We start from the raw sequence: 18,267 nt of genomic DNA on the forward strand, positions 1-18,267 counted from the left end.
ACACAGTCACGGGTATTTTATCTGTCGTTATATGTTTTCTAATCATAGTGGCTTCACAAAGTAGTATTGGTATTTACACACACGGGTATTCAACTAGTTTTTCGGCTAATTTTTGGTTTACTGGGGATCTGGTCACATTCCTTTGTTCTGCTGTTCCTTTCCGCTTTTTCCTTTTTCAATAATACACGTTCTTTTTTAACTAGCAGTCACTTTTTGACTAATCAACATTCTCATTCTATGGGTCGTGTTACTCACTCCTACCTTTACGTTTTTAGGATTCCTCCTGACGAAGGGTATCTCATACCCGAAATGCATCGGGAATTGTCCTTCAGTTGCCTTAAAACAACAATTTGAATTGCTGAAATGTTTACATCATTGAAATATTCATGATTACAATGGATATTATCTCCTAATAAACTTTAAGTTCTACTTTCTTCAAATTTTTTGATTATTTGCGACATCGTCGCCCCATTTACGGCTGTGCTATACGAGGGACACCACCCATTGTTGAGTGGTGCAACTGCAGAATGTACAGTGAACTCTTTGATGTTGAAGATTTCCTTGCTGCTTTAGTGCCATCATCATTGTGATAGAGCTTGGTGTTCTATGTCTGCTGTTGGCAGCATCTTAGAGCTGATTTGAAGCTGCCTTTATCTGTGGTGTCTTGTTTGTTTCTACATTTGTGCTCCTGGTGTTTGCAGTGGTGTTACGTCAGACTGAGTTCCTCTGTGAACCAACTCGCCTGTGGCCTGGCTCTTGCCATTGGGTTGCGCTTAAGGGGAACCAGTATGTTGGCACATGTAATAAACCAGCCGTTGAGGTTCTTGATGTAACCAAGATTATGTAACCAAGTTGAGAGGGGCCATGCACCTTCATTATTGAAAGTATTGAAAGCAGCAGGAACTTGGTCTCACCGGGCATCCAGCCATTCAGGAAATGATCATGCATCCTCACATAGATAGTGAAGCTGTACTAAATCAAACTTACCTAGGACAAGATTAAGTTTTTGGCTAAAATGGGCACTATTATACCAGTAACACAAAGAATGTTGATTTCTTGCCAAGGATGGACAACTGTTATGTAAAGATTATTCAGAATATTCCAAGAACCCTCACAATATGACAAGCAGAAGCCATTATTATGACGGAGTGGCCAGAATATCACCAAGAAGGGCCACAGTATGTCAAATATGGGCACTAGTATACCAGGGATTGCCAAAATGCAACCAACAACGCCATCAATTTAGTAAAGATCCTGAAACAAGGGTACCATTACTTCATACTCTAACCCCGGGGTAGCTAGCTTAACCCCTTCAGCGTGGCGCAGATTACCGCGCTGTGCTGAAGGTTCTATTGCGCGGGCGGGGCCATGACGGAGCGGTTCCGTCATATGCACAGCGCAACCGATGAGCATGACGGAACCGCTCCGTCATGCGCATCGAAGGGGTTAAATTAAAAATGTTGCAGCAAGAAGGCACGCGACCTCCCATAAATTCGGGAATGGGAGCACGACTGGTGTGGCACTTCTCTTTACTATCCACGAGCAGTAAAAGGAAGGACTTCTTTCCTGCTTGTGGAACGCAACTCAAACCAGTCCTGGAGCTGCTCTCATGCTGTGAAGGCAGCGCCAGGATTGGTGGGAGCAGGCTCGACCAGTGCTCATTTTGAGGCTGGAGGCCTATGTCAGCAATCCCTGGGCTGTTTCACAGCCTTTTGAGTACTGTGTCTACAGTGGGCATGTTGGGCTGGCCGTTGCAAGACTGTCGGCCAATCCGACATGCGCACTGTAGACCAGTGCTCTCATTCTGCATTTGCAGGATTCAGCTCCGCCCCCCCCCCCCCATTGCGCTGTACACAGCGTGAGCCGGTGCAGTGGCAAATTGATAAAATGGAATTGACATGCCATTTTATTTATTTGTGTTTGCCTCCTGAGCTTGCAGCAGGTGGGGAGACACTCCTATGTTCCTGAGGAGGAGCCGCTCCTGCTCTAACCTCCAAACCCCTTGCAAAAACGCACTCATTTGTACACTCACAATCTTCCATATGCTTATACACCTTTACAATGACACCTTCAAACATCCATACATGTATGCATAGACACACAGGTAGACTATTAACCCCTTCCAGCTTCTCAGCCGTAGCTCTTTGCTGCTGCAGCTAGTCTTCCAGTTCTCTTCTGGCTCCCTGTTGAGGTCTGGAAGCAAAAGGGACAGCACAGAATCAAGGAAAGGTGGTACATTTCATGATCAACTACTCCCGCTTTTCCAAACCATGTGATCACAGGATGTTTGCTTTGGTGATGGCTGGTGCATGCTGCTCCGGCTCATTTTAGTATCTCGCAATTATCTACTGGAACCCACTCTGGTCAGATGGAACTTTTTACTTGTCCAATAGCGTGGAGGGAAAACACAATTATCAAAATTACTGTCCACAATTTGCCATAATCAAGGACTCGAGACTTAATCTCTTGGCTCTCTGGTTTTTATTATCAGCATAAAGATTTGCAGATACAAAGTCCTCAATACGAGGCACAACAAGTACATAGGCACTAACACAAATGCTACTCTACGAAGAATCCGCATACGGCTAAAAATAACTAAAAGTACAATCTCTAAAAGCATGAGGTAGAACACCACCAAGCAAATGTCGATACTAGGGACACTGAACCATACCATCTCTGTCCCTACTCTGTACTAGGTGACATCCCTACTTAGCAATCCCTTGAGACCCTCATCAGATAAAGGTGTCAGAGTGAAACTTCCTAAGAAGTCTTCACTTAGAGAGCTTGGTCTAAGTTGCCCCCTCTATCCCTTCGCCTAGCCGTCCTCTGCTCTGGGCTGCTCTCAATCTGTTCTGCCTCCACCCTCGGGGCGCTGTCCCTAATACAGAACCCCAAGTCTCAGAACACGCCCTTTGCGCCTCCTCTTCTGCGGGGTCGACTTTCAGAAATTTTCCACAGAGCGCTGTCCAGTTCCATCGTCCATCGCTTGGCCTTGAGTCCCAGACGCCATCCGCACTAGGAGTTACGATTGGCACATTCCAATACACTCCCATGTCTGGCTTTTACTACATAAGTCAAATTGTGAACAAAGAGCTTCTCTACTAACGAGCAACTGTCCTTGCACCTGGGGTGAGATCATGCAAAGCAGACATTCTTCACATCTTCTAAGTTGCAATTTACTACAGCCTAAAACCTCTACTGAGATAAATCCCTTTTGGCCTATTGCCCTTGGCCAACATAAGAAAATACCAGGCCTTTCGCCTCAACGATATATGCGAATTCTGGCCACTACTTCGGTTACACAAGCATGTTTAAATCACAGTATTGACATTTACGTCTTTCTTTCATGTGTGGTCAAACTAAACAGTCTACAGACACGAAGTCTAGGGTACACATTTCTAACACCACATTACATTTCACGTAAGCTAAACTCTATACATTTCTCTAATACGTACAATGTGCTTGTACATAGCTAGCACTTCTATTAAAATCGATATAGGTTATACAATTCGCAATACATTGCACACAAAATACCTGAGTACACATTTGGTTATATGCGGGTGCCGACTAACAGTGAATATAACGCACCCCTACAATTTTCAAACTTTTAAGCGCTACATCAGTTCCCCCCTTTGATGACATCCGTCATCACACCATTACATTTCCCTTCTTTAGGACTGATTTAGACCGCGCTAGTCATAACCTTGCCATGTCGAACTCCTTCCATTCTCTTAAGACTCTCATATTGCTGCTCCTGGAGCTTCGCCATCCTTTTCTCGTTTGCCTTAAGAGCTCTTTCAACTTTGCCTCCTTGATACCACTTCCATGCCTTCACGCATCCCCACAAACAAATCACACAAACCACAGCAATGATAATTGGCTTCAACACTGATCCCAGAAATCCTCTTCCCAGATTCGCAAACCACGTTCCCACTCTTCCAAATCCCAATCCAATCTTCTCCCACACATTCACCTCCGTCAAATCCATAATCTCCTTATGAATAGTCGTGATGTTGTCTATGTACTTCCCTATCTCCTTCGTGTTGTCTGGAATATATGTGCAGCATTCCTGAACCTTCAATAATTTGCAGACTCCGCCTTCTTTGGCTAATAACACGTCTAAAGCAAGGCGATTCTGCATAACCATATTTCGTATCGACAACATCTCTCCAGCCACCAACAACAAAGATCTCGCCGTGTTCATAGACAACTCATCAACTACGGTCGCCAACCTCCTGATCTTCACGTCATTCAACACCACACCCATACTAGGTATCATTGCTCCATATATGTCCCCAATCACTGCACCGGTGTTTGTAGCCCTACGTTTCCTAGACTGTCGCTTCGTTTCTAACAACTCCAGATCCTCTGTGTGATATATCTTCGGGAATATGATAGCCAAATAGCATACGCCATACCAATTGTCGGGTAGCCTGACATAGGCATTCTTCCCACATACATAATACACTGTCGGAATTACCTCTACTGGACCTTGCATAAAATTCTTAGCATTAGCTTCCACGGTGAAGGTCTGAGAACAAGTGCTATGTCCTACTGCGACCTTATCCGTCTTGGATTGAGGCCGTCCAATACACAAATTCCCTCTCTGTACTTCATCTAACGCTATTGGTCCATAACTTCCCTTGGATCTGTGAGCTCTCTCCTCGTCTGTCCAATCTACTGGGCTATCTCCGGTGTGTCGTGTCTGGGTCAACTTTCTATACCTGTCCTCTACTTGGTCTATGAATTTCTTCTCTATCTCAGATAACGCACATGTCAGGTTATTCCTGTGAGCATGCGCCGTATCCAGCTTCATAGTCGGTCTAAAATATTTCAGGAGTCTGTCCTCTTTCTTATCCAGATCATATCTGTTCAAATGCTTGATTGCTGGAACCTCAGGAAGTACCGTATCAAGAAATACTCGAACTGTCTCCTGTCATAAAATAAACTGAGTAATAAACTACAAGAAATCCCATATGTCAATGGGAGATGATGATACTTGATACCTTCATCCACTGAAGCAGGCAACTGCATGCACACATAGCAATCCTTCACGTCCATCGCATCAACATACTCATACAGCAACCTTGCATACGCGTTAAGCTTGAAATCACCCTTCGACAAATCCATGTGAAGTCTGCGAACATCTTTCAACTCCGATAATTCCTGTTCTCTAATACTGACATCACTCTGCTCTGGGGTAATAGGTGTGGGTGCTCCCTGAACCTTCCCCTCTTGCCTGTGAGCCACCATGTATGAACTTATCACTACCGCAAATATGGTGACTACTACAACTCCTATCAATGTGCCTATTATCAGTTTAGCCCTACGATGTGGGTTTGCAGGATCTGCCATCTTCGGAATGTACTCAGTGTCCAATACAGTCTCTGAAAGGGTATGTCTCCTTCTCATTAGTGTCTCTTTCGTGAACTTAGGCAAACCTCCCTAACTTTTCTTCGTTCTACAACGGAAAAATCCCTAATTTTGTTCTTCTTCCGCTCGGATCTAGGTTATCTTCTTCTCTGCTTGCGACCTTCTCAAATCAATCTAACATAAGCGCTGGTCCCAACAGTTCCAGGACTCCCTGCAATAATTCGAGCTTAAGGATAATCAGTTCTTGTGGATCTGGCAATGCTGTGAACGTCGGGAACTCTAAATTGTCCAAAATCATACCTCGAATGACACTCAGGAATGGCGGACTCGGAATATGAATTGTCAGAATTCCTTCGATCTCCAATCCCGGAACTTTCAACAACACTTCCACCCTCTGGAGCGGGACACTGTTGACCAATGTCATCGACCTCAATCTTCCCGTGCTCGGTAACCCTGGCATCAGTCACTTGGTATGCCCACTCTGGTGAAGCGTACTTCCGACTTGGCACTCGAGTTCTCTTGGACCTCCTCACACCACCTTGAGGATTCTCCTCGTCTCCTGATTCCTCTTCTGGTTCTTCCGAGACTGGTGCAAGGTCTGTGTCTGGAGCCAACCTCAGGTTTACCCGGTTCTGTCTTGCGGGCCAAACCCTTTCTGCTTCGGTGGCACCTCCGGTCTTCTCTCCGATACCCTGTGCACTGACTTCCTCTTCTTCGGCAGAACTTGATTCTGTACTACCCACTGCACCTCTTGCCCCTTCGCCGGTTTCTGGGTCAGTACTTCTTTCACGTTCTTCCCCAACTCGATTCAGTGCACCATCAGCCGCTTCAGCAACCCTTACAGCTTGACTGGCCCTCTCAGGAGGCTCTGTCGGCTCACTGGGATCTTGGTTCTCGAGAGGGGCTGTGTCTTCCAAGGGTGCTGGAACTCTACGGGTATGAGAAGCATGCACCCAGTTCGGTAAACCTCCACACTTGACGGCTGTGTTCGTGACAAGAATCACTTGGAAAGGGCCACGCCACCTAGCATCCAAACAACTCTTCCTCACGTGCTTTCTGACTAGGACCCAATCGCCTGGGTCCAAGTCGTGGCACCTGTCACTCGCAGCTGGAACCGTTGCTGTCTGCACCTGCTGAGACACAGAACGGACCACGTCAGCAAGGCCTTTACAATAGTCCAGGATCATATCATCAGTGATATTTATCAGAGCAGTAGCAGGTATTGCAGGCAAACGCATCGCTCTTCCCATGAGGATTTCATGGGGTGACAACCCAGTCCTTCTATCAGGCACACTTTGAAGGCTCATAAGGACCAAAGGTAATGCGTCAGGCCATTTCAGAGACGTAGACGAACACACTTTCGCCATCCGAGCCTTCAGAGTTCCATTCACCTGCTCCACTATCCCTGAAGCTTCAGGTCTATAGCTACAGTGTAATTTCTGATCTATATTCAAAGCAGCACAAAGCAACTTCATAACTTCGCTGTGGAAATGAGTTCCTCTGTCCGATTCAAAGGACGTCGGGAACCCGTACCTAGGAATGAGTTCTCGCAATAATAGTTTCGCTACTGTGAGTGTGTCGCATCTGCGTGTAGGGTATGCCTCCACCCACCTGGAAAAGACACATACTATCACTAATATGTACCTCAACCCATTACACTTCGGCATTTCGACAAAATCCAACTGCATCCTATTGAAAGGTCCCCCTGACCTCCCTATGTGGCTCAACGTCACAGCAGTTCTTTTCCCTACATTCATCTGTTGACAAGTGACACACCTCTGGCACACGGTTTCAGCCACTGCACGAAACTTCGGGTTGTACCAAGTCTGACGAAACACTCTCATCATGGCATCCCTACCAAGATGTACAGCACCATGTATCAACCTCGCCATGGGATTCAACAAACTTTCCGGCAACACTGCTCGTCCATCATTCGAAACCCAAATATCCACATCTCCCTTCTCACAGCCAGCTCGTATCCAGCTGTCCCGTTCCTGATCCGAGACCCCTTCCTGAAGCTGTTTCAGTTCCTCCCATGAGTCAGCCATTGCTAACATCTGACCGTACACCACCTCCTCCCCAGTTTCCTCAATGTGGGTCTCAGTGAAGTTGCATCCCTGTTCCGCACAAAATCGAGCTACTTCATCAGCGTAGTTGTTTACCAACGAGACAAAATCACTTCCCTTCGTGTGTGCGGCACATTTAACAACAGCAATTTCATCAGGACCTTGCAATGCTTTTAACAGTTTCCGTACATGGTCACCATTCCTTATGGGAGAACCTGAAGACGTCATAAACCCTCTCTGAGACCATAGCTGTCCGAAGTCATGAACCACACCAAACCCATACTGGCTGTCCGTGTAAATAGTTACACGGATCTTTTCAGCTGCCAAACAGGCACGAGTCAAGGCAATGAGCTCAGCCACCTGCGCGGAGTGTACTCCTTCTAAACAAGCGGCTTCAACCACACCCGTGATGGTGCATACAGCAAACGCTGCTCTCAATCGACCGACACTGTCTCTTAAACATGAACCGTCCACAAAGAAAATCTCATCTGACACTGGGAGCGGTTCATCGACAATGTCAGGTCTCGGTTTGGTGCATAGTTCCGTAACGTCGAGACAATCATGGTCCTCACAATCTTCATTATCATCTATAATGGGAACAGGTAACAATGTAGCAGGATTTAAAACAGCACACCTCTTCAATGTCACATTGTCGGCTGCAAGAATAACTTGCTCATAACGAGTCAGCCTATTATTCGAGAGGTGCTGTGTTTTAGTCCTAGTCATCAACAGTTCAACAGAATGTGGCACATGTACAGTAAGAGGATGACCCATCACAATGCTCTCACATCTCTCGATGCTGACACCTGTTGCCGCAACGGATCTGAGACATCCGGGCAACGCAGAAGCTACTGGATCTAGAGTAGCTGAGAAATAAGCAACTGGTCTACGGACACCTCCATGATTCTGGGTTAACACTGCTAATGCGCAACCTTCTCTTTCGCAGCAGAACAATGCAAATGCCTTGTTATAATCCGGCATTCCCAACGCAGGAGCGCTACATAAGGCTTCTCTCAGCCTCAGAAATGATTTCAAACAGTCGTCGTCCCATGGTACCGGATCACTTACATCCTTCCGCGTCAGCCGCTGTAAAGGCTTCGCTTCAAAGGAAAAGTTTGGGATCCACTGGCGGCAATAGCCCACCATTCCCAAAAACATTCTAACTTCCCTCTGTGTCGAGGGAACTGGCATTCTCAGAATCGCATCAATGCGATCCGGAGACACTTTCCTTTTACCCTTTTCAATTCTGTGCCCCAAATACTGTACCTCAGGTAAACAGTATTGCAGCTTGTTTGGAGACACCTTGTGACCATTCTTTCCCAGAAAATTCAACAACGTAATGGTATCGACCCTGCAAGCGTCTTCTGTCTCTGACGCAACAAGCAGGTCGTCAATGTATTGCACCAAAACAGAGTTTTTCGGCAACACAAGACCTTCAAGATTCTTCTTTAAGAGCTGATTGAAAATCGACGGGCTCTCCGTATATCCCTGTGGGATACGACACCATGTTAATATACGATTTTCTAGCCTAAATGCAAAAAGAAATCTACTCTCTTCATGTAGGGGAATCGAAAAGAATGCCTGACACAAGTCAATCACTGTGAACCATCCAGCTTCGCATGGGATCTGGAACAGTATCACAGATGGATTCGGTACCACTGGACAACATGGAACAACTATGTCGTTTATTTTCCGCAGGTCTTGCACTATCCTGAACTTCCCGCTTGGTTTCTGCAGTCCCATAATGGGCGAGTTACATGGACTACCCATGATCTCCACCAGTATTCCCTGCCTAATCATAGACTCAATCACAGGTTTAATCCCAGCAATCGTTTCAGGCGACAGTTTATACTGAGGTGTTCTCGGGAATTCCGCGTTTGGCTTAACCTGTATCTTCACTGGTTCCACTCCCCTGACTAAGCCGATCTCCTCTCCGCTTAGATCCCACACATCGGTCGATACAGATTCCCTCAAATCCTGGGGAAGCTCTTCCACTGTCAGAGCCGGGTACATCTCCACGCACACCCGCTGATTTGCAACCTTAAAGGTCGCGTCATCATCTCTTGTCTGTACCTCTACTCCTTTCGGGGTACAGTAGATTGTGCAATTGAGCTTACACAATAAATCTCTTCCCAACAGACAAACAGGACTAGAATCGCACACCACGAACTGATGTCGATCCCTAAAGTTTCCTATCCTAACTGGAATCGGTTCTGTCAAGGGGCTCACTAGCCTCTTGTTCGCCACTCCAACCACTTGTATGCTTTCCCCGGAAAGGGCTACCCCCGGAACCACTGCTGATCTTATAGTTGACCTGGTAGCCCCCGTATCTACCAAAAAGGTAGTAGGGTGTCCATCGAGTTCTGCTTCCACAAAGGGTCCTCTCTGATCTACCTCTAGAATGGCCCTAAGTATGCAATCATCATCCTGACCTAAACTTAACTGCGCCAGCAAATCTGCATCCCTTCCCTCTCCTGCTTCGAACATGGGCATCTGCAAATAGGTTCGAGCTCCCTGCTGTATGTTCTGCATCCTGGGTGGCTGGGGAACCTGCACCTGCGGGACGCCGGTCCCCCCTTGCATCATTCTCGGTACAGTCACCGTCTGTACCTGCTCCGCCCCAGGGACCTGACCCATTCCTCCCTCCATCTGCGGCTGATTATAGGGGTTCAAGGGACACTCGCGCCTCCAGTGTCCCACCTGGTGACACTGGTGACAGGCAGTCGTCTTTTTCAAGATCGCTACATCTATGCCTGTCCTAGGGTCAACGGGCCTCGGCCTTCCCTGACCCTGCACGTTCTGATTCCCTGTCTGATAATTTCCCTGTCTCCGCACCACTGGACCCCCATTCGGCGGTCCCTGAGCCGCTTGCATCTGAATGAGCAATAAGTTATCCTTCATCTTCTTGTGCTTTGACTCAATCTCATCCGTGCAGTACCTAGCGTACCGCAAGATCTCATCTACGGGCTTATTCTGCCAACAGATCAAATGCTGCTGTATCATGAGACTGACCTCGGGCTTCAAACCCAGCACGAACTTAGACACAAACTGTCCCATGTCCTTCGTTTCCAGCTCATCTAACCCACTGTACTGCTTAAAAGCCTTCAAAAGTCTCTCATAGAATTCATGTACCGTCTCCTTTGGCTCCTGCACTGTCCTGTCTATCTTCACCCAATCGATGTCTTGGGGTGAAACCTTCGATTTCAACCAAGTAATTACTTTCTCATACAGCCTCATCACTGCTAGCGACGGACCATTCGTAATCATATTCCTCTCAGGCTCATAGTCCGGCCAATCAACAGCAATCTTACATGCGTTCCACAGATCTCCCGGAACCACAATATTGAATAAGGTGTTCAGATCTACCCACAACACCTTCGAAATCTTAACGAAACGCTCAACTTGCTTGTACCACTCTGCAGGCTTCTCCCTGAGCCTGGGAAAATCATTCGTAAATGATGCCAAATCCCCCCTGCTCCATGGTACATGCACATATCCTCCATTCGCCACCTCTCTCAAGGGAAGAATCTTTACCTCCTGCAAATCTCCTTCAGAGCCCCCTCCTTTCGCTCCCCTAGAATTCTTTTTCCTAGCCCATTTCTCTTGCCATTTGTCAAGCATCAGCCATATTCTCATAGCTACAATCAGTTCCTTAGTATGTGACCTTAGACCAACAACTCTTTTCTCTTCCAATTCCCGCTCGGTACAATGCATCCTATGGTTCCCTTGTAATGCTCTAGTCTTGGATAGATCCACCCCATATTCTCTAGCCAAACCCGCCAGTTTCTCATGTGCCGCTCGTGCTTTACGAGTCACATCTTTTGCTACAAAAAGCAATTCATCTGGAGTATATGTCACTACTCTCTCAAGAGGTAAATTCCCATCTATTATTTCATCCGCCTCTGCTTTAAGTCTTACTACATCTATCATTCCTGCCTTCAAGGCCCCTTTCAACACCTGACAACTTGCTCCACGTCCCTCATCATACTCGCATTCCGGTTCCTGCTCTCTCCTTTCTTCTGGTGGTTCTATGGGAGCAGAATGGCTCGTAAAGGCAACTGGGGTTGTCCCCGCTCGGCCCATATTCCAGCTCATTTGCTTCTTTGGCGGTACCCATGACCTTAAATCTGATCTCGACTCCATCAGAGTCCTCGGCCTCTCCGATCTCTGGTCCTCTTCGCCCCTAGATGTATCTGACACTGCTGCTAATGGTGTACTCCATTGCACAGGGCTTGGAGGTCGGGCCGTTGCCCCTTCCAACTCACTTTCCCCACTTTCTCTCCTAATTCTTTCTGTCTCTCGTCCAGACCTCTCTCTCGCCTCTGATTCCGGACTATATATTGACACAATCGGTCCAATGGTGACCGGTACCCTCAAGGCATCCGGTAACCTCATCTCTCTTTCAATCCTTCCGCTAGTCTCCGACTGACCCTGTGAACTCGCTGTTTCGAACGAGACCAATCCTTCCACTCGGGTCTCGGGCTGGATTGTTGCCCTTCTGGTTTCTCTCCTCTCGCCCCACCTATCGTCCACTTCGTCTGGATTATAAGGGGGTGGTCTCTCGTCTAGCAATCTTTGCAATACATCGTCATCAGAATCACTGTCCTCTTCCTGTGCTTTCCCATGCCTCATCCCCGTCTCTTCCATTAACGCGGGATACAGTTTCGCTTCCTCAATTGTCTGCACTCTCCATCTTTTCTCCGCTGCATCCCACTTGGCATCCTGAAATGCCCTAATCGACTTCCTCATCCTCTCCTGACTTCTTCCCTTTTCCTTATCATGCGCTGCTCGAATCCACGCATGTAATGCTTCAAACTGTGCTGGTCTTGGCAAGGGTCTTAAGGACCCCATCACCGTCTTCAGTTGGTACAGCACCGCTAGTCTAAATGAGCCATACCTCGGGAAAGCTAGTTCCCCTTCTCCTTGTGTAACCTTGTGCCAATTCTCGATCCAAACTATAGTATGTAACCCCACATTCTGTGCCATGTAATGTGCCGGGGTATCCTCGGGAGGAGCTTCTTCTCCCCCACGAACGACCACATGCTTATCACCTCTACACAACTCTCGCAAAGCCCTAAGACACTTCATGATGAGCAAATTCGACCTCGCGCTCTATTTACTTCTTGTTCTCAAATCCTCCAATAACAGCGCGACTCACACCAACCGGCCTATCACAGCGCGACACTCTCTGACGTCACCTTCCTTCGTTCGCAGCAGTTCCCTCCTCCAAACTCGTTTCACGCTTACTCTCGTCCCATTCATACACTGAAATAACCGATTAAGTTATTTCTCTGGCTGTCCGTCCACAGCCTCTGACTGTTCGTCCACAGTCTCTCGACCTTGTTGACCTCTATTGGCGCCCGTCTGTCCCCGTCCGGCCAGACAGATCGCCTCTGATAGGTTACTAACACTCCGATCTGCACACCACAACCCACGACCAGCGTTAAGTTGCCATACACACACGCATTCGCTCCCCCTATCTCGGTCCAGGTGATCGATGGTACCTCACGATCCCCTTTGGGTGGTCAACAAAATCTATCTCAGGTGTCTTCTACACCGCAATTCCCGGGCTGCGCGCGCTCACAGCCTGATCTCACAATCACACGACATACACAACAACTCCGCAAGACATCACACAACAAATCAACACCGCAATCTACAACATCGCATTATGTTCATACTCACTCCTGGAACTGCTGCTTTCTGCCGCGCTGCTACTCGCCGTCGATGCTCATCTGCTGCCGTCTGCTGCTCGCCATCTGATGATTCAGCATCACTTATCGTCTCTTGGGCCTCAAGGGTCACTTATCCTTATCTAATCTTCCCTCGCTATCAGAAAGAAACCATCCTCTGCTACCAACTGCTCCGGCCCATTTTAGTATCTCGCAATTATCTACTGGAACCCACTCTGGTCAGATGGAACTTTTTACTTGTCCAATAGCGTGGAGGGAAAACACAATTATCAAAATTACTGTCCACAATTTGCCATAATCAAGGACTCGAGACTTAATCTCTTGGCTCTCTGGTTTTTATTATCAGCATAAAGATTTGCAGATACAAAGTCCTCAATACGAGGCACAACAAGTACATAGGCACTAACACAAATGCTACTCTACGAAGAATCCGCATGCGGCTAAAAATAACTAAAAGTACAATCTCTAAAAGCATGAGGTAGAACACCACCAAGCAAATGTCGATACTAGGGACACTGAACCATACCATCTCTGTCCCTACTCTGTACTAGGTGACATCCCTACTTAGCAATCCCTTGAGACCCTCATCAGATAAAGGTGTCAGAGTGAAACTTCCTAAGAAGTCTTCACTTAGAGAGCTTGGTCTAAGTTGCCCCCTCTATCCCTTCGCCTAGCCGTCCTCTGCTCTGGGCTGCTCTCAATCTGTTCTGCCTCCACCCTCGGGGCGCTGTCCCTAATACAGAACCCCAAGTCTCAGAACACGCCCTTTGCGCCTCCTCTTCTGCGGGGTCGACTTTCAGAAATTTTCCACAGAGCGCTGTCCAGTTCCATCGTCCATCGCTTGGCCTTGAGTCCCAGACGCCATCCGCACTAGGAGTTACGATTGGCACATTCCAATACACTCCCATGTCTGGCTTTTACTACATAAGTCAAATTGTGAACAAAGAGCTTCTCTACTAACGAGCAACTGTCCTTGCACCTGGGGTGAGATCATGCAAAGCAGACATTCTTCACATCTTCTAAGTTGCAATTTACTACAGCCTAAAACCTCTACTGAGATAAATCCCTTTTGGCCTATTGCCCTTGGCCAACATAAGAAAATACCAGGCCTTTCGCCTCAACGATATATGCGAATTCTGGCCACTACTTCGGTTACACAAGCATGTTTAAATCACAGTATTGACATTTACGTCTTTCTTTCATGTGTGGTCAAACTAAACAGTCTACAGACACGAAGTCTAGGGTACACATTTCTAACACCACATTACATTTCACGTAAGCTAAACTCTATACATTTCTCTAATACGTACAATGTGCTTGTACATAGCTAGCACTTCTATTAAAATCGATATAGGTTATACAATTCGCAATACATTGCACACAAAATACCTGAGTACACATTTGGTTATATGCGGGTGCCGACTAACAGTGAATATAACGCACCCCTACAATTTTCAAACTTTTAAGCGCTACATCACATGCCGTGCCCCAACGGGTAAGGCTGTGGGGTTTTAGTTTACTTGCACATAGAATGTGAAAGTAAAGTTATGGCTTAGCCACCCACTTTCTACATGCAGCAACTCATTCAGTGAGTCCTTAGCTAAGTTGATTGGCCCTCTGCCTGGCGAAGAACTTCCTTTAATGGCGGATGGGAAGAGCTGTGACTGTGTCCACTAGCCCTCAGTGGGTCAGCTGACACTGATGAAAGGACTGAAGGAAATAATCAGGCACTGGAACAACAGAAGACCGTGGGGCCGAAATCGTAGATCTTATGATTGCAACAATACATGAACAGCGTGAAATAGTGTGACATGTCAGGAGACAAAGATGATAAAAGGGAATCTGGGAAATGCTCATAAGCTCGAAAGGGGCATCGTGATGATTGGTGCTGGATTTGTGTGGAAAGCAACTATATTTGTAAATGCTGCCCAGTAATTTTGAGACATGTGCACCACCACATTTGTTTTATTGAAGGCTCAGTTTATTGCCTGTGTGTATCAGATGGCGGTGGTCATATCTTATTGTGGTGCTTCAAAATCATGAGGCCAGCGTTAAAGGGGGTCATTATTCAATGTTCAAATAAGCTCAATAAAGTGGCAAGTGTATTGCCAAGCTTGTTGTCATGTACTATTGTAGCAGCGCATGGATCTATTTTGACTAGAAATTAGCATAGGAAGGGCAGGTGGGCTGACTTCAAACTGCAGAACCAGAAAACAGACTTTGAATTAAAAATTACCATAATTTTTTTGAGAGAAAATACAATTTGCCTGCAGTCAACCTCACCCACATCTTCCAAATGGTGGGCTGGTCCATATGTTCTGTGACGGCGTGCGCTTGCAGTCGAAAATGTGAAAGGATCTATCTTTGATTACACTTTTACTCTTGCTGTGACAAGTAACCTAAGGTATTATTCTTATTGCTATGATGGTAGATCGATTTGGCTATGCCTTGCTTATAGGTTGCCAACATTTGACAATGTTTGGAACAGCGTTTTAAGGAAATAAATGAAAGAGGAAAAACACCTAACAAATATGGGCTAGGCAAGGACATTTCTGAGATTTGACCTGGTAAATACACCTTGATATGGAGAAATGTTTAATAGTTTAAAGATGTTTAAGTCGTGTCATAACGTAGACATTTGGAAGATTTATAGATATGTTTTTATTTGGGGGGTGTGTTGTGCATTAACAAGATGTATTAATATGGCATCAATTATTTAATGTTCTTTCCTGTTTCTCTTCTATGTTTACAACACATGTGATATGTTTCTCTGTTATAAAGTGACATATTGTCCACTAATGAAATTAGTAATGAAAGAATGTTCACTGGCAATGCTTAGCTGCTAGATCCAGCTCACTGTACTGTTATTAGGAATTTGGTTAATGACGAGGGAGAGCAAACAATCTAACATAATCCCTTTTGGTCACAGTTCAATGTGAAGCTCTACTTAACACCTCATAGCTATGGCACAAGCACCAGGCCATCCCCAAAGAAAATGTGTGCTAAGTGCAAGTAGTACTAAGGAAGCTTGAAAGTTAAGAATGAAATACAAACAATTCGCAAACCGATTCGGAAAAACCATGAAAATTAATAGTCAAAATGACACAACAATGACTAAAACAGATCTGGGGAACCAAAGATTTAGATTTTTTAAGTTTTACAGAAAAAGTCCCAAGAAATGGCAAGGGGCCGATCAGAAACAATGTTCTTAGTACACGTGGGTCTAATCACCATTCCAGGGCGACCACAGTGATTTGGACAAGCCTAGCAGATCACACCAGTCAAAGTTTTACCTTTAAACTTACTTTTCTGGTTCTCACAATATTCCGGCAGGGTGAGGGAGGATCCTGAAGCTAGTGATGGTACCTTAAAGTCAGATACATCAGTTTTGAGTTACAACTGAAGCCTTTAGTTTTGGAACCAATATCATCAAGCATGACTAAGCTGACTTTGGAACCACAGGGTCTCTTTGCTGCTGATTTACCTTTGACATCCAGTCCCTGTGTTAAAATTTACCTGCAGGCCTACTCACTTTTTAGCTCTCAAATTCCATTAGCTAGGCAAGGTTGGATACTGTAGTCAGGGAGGGCCCGCAAAACAATTGTGAGGCATATCTGAAGAATGGTTCTTTTGTTGCAAAAAAACTCAGAGCAGGATGAACTTGGAAATCGTGCCCACTGGGATCAAACCCATCCTGTGTTAACCTCAGCACCTGCCCTGCAGGACCTTCTTTACAGCATAGCTCTCTTCAGCCTGTTCTATTCCTGCAGCAGTGAACAGGAAGCCGACCAGATGACCTTTGGATAGCAGTTCCATTCTCTCTGTTCCACTGAAGCTCAGGAGTCTTTCGGGCTTTTTCAGTAGTAGTCAGGTATAAACATCTTTCTGCTTTCAAGTGTTTTTGCAGATCCTGGTTTGTTCTGCAGAGATGGTCTTGACTTGACATTCCTATCCTATGCACCTACCGGTGATTGAAGAGCGCTCTACATATAATCCTAGTAACATTACCATGAAAATACAAATACATTTTAACACCTTCTCTTACACCTTACTTGCCAGAGTCCCTCATTCAAGCTGGCCCTGGTCATCTTCCCCTTGAAGGAGTCTGGTGTCCCCCATTTGGCCCACCACAATGGATATCAGGGACCCTGCTCTCTTATCCTGCTGTGGACAGAGACGAATGCCAAAGAGAGTTTTTGGGCTGAATATGTTTCTGTCGCTTAGATCCCCATTTGAGATTTTCATTTGAAAGAGAAGGCTGTGGGGCACCTTTTTGTGTTATCATTTGTTTCTATGCCTACCCCGGTGACTCATTCTAAGTAACTGACTAATGTTTATATCACATATTACTTCCTGCCCTTGGCGACTCAATTGTGCTTCAGACGTCCATCAGTTCACATTATATTGTTTACTAAATACATCTGGAAATTGGAGGCAGGCGACCCTACAAGTTTTCAGGAGAGTGTATTGGTGCTGGGAGGGCAGTCTTCTCCGGAAATTAAGGTTTTCCTTTCCAGAAAAGGGCCACATGATGCATTTTGCAGCACATTTATTTTGAAGCATTTTTCCTAAAATATGAAATGTCTTCCAAGTGGTTCTGGGTAGGCACTCATCATGAAATGATCATACAAAAATTAAGTTCTACCATTATGCAAAGGCTGACCGACGCCGTTGTTGTTAGGGAAATTCCTTCCTTCTCTCCCTCCTTATTTTTTTCACCCCTGATTTTTCCACACTTTGTCTCACCTACCCAATTGTTGCTTCCTTCCTACCTATCGATCTCTGTTTGCCTCTCTTTGTCTCCCTCTCTCATTTCTTCAGTTTTCATCTTTTCTCTGTGTCTGGATCCTGCAATATATCTTCAATGCCAGCCGTGCACCGCAACTCTTAGCTCAGCCATGGCACCATTCTAGTGAAGTTTTATTCCTGAGCCTCCTAATTTATAAAGACAGAAAGGGGCCCATAATGCAGTTTTATATTTTTACTGTGACCCAGCCTGTCGGCCCCTGCTCTAGCTGCTCACGTTCCATATGGCACTGTTTGACGTGGAGGCTTCAAACGTTAAGGTTTGGGTTCAGAGAATTAGGATCCAACACCAGCAGCGTCCAGAAAAGCAGGATAAAATGTACCATTTC

At 46.0% G+C, this 18,267-nt stretch overlaps 1 protein-coding gene across 2 annotated transcripts in view; it reads left to right on the forward strand.

Annotated features, from left to right (window-relative positions):
* LOC146822679 (molybdenum cofactor sulfurase-like) overlaps positions 1-18,267 on the forward strand; it is a 1,712,661-nt gene that overhangs the window by 445,374 nt on the left and 1,249,020 nt on the right. The gene's annotated exons all lie outside the window — the stretch shown is intronic.

Source organism: Triturus cristatus, chromosome 5_2, assembly GCF_964204655.1.
Source record: "Triturus cristatus chromosome 5_2, aTriCri1.1, whole genome shotgun sequence".
Taxonomy (NCBI): Eukaryota; Metazoa; Chordata; class Amphibia; order Caudata; family Salamandridae; genus Triturus; species Triturus cristatus.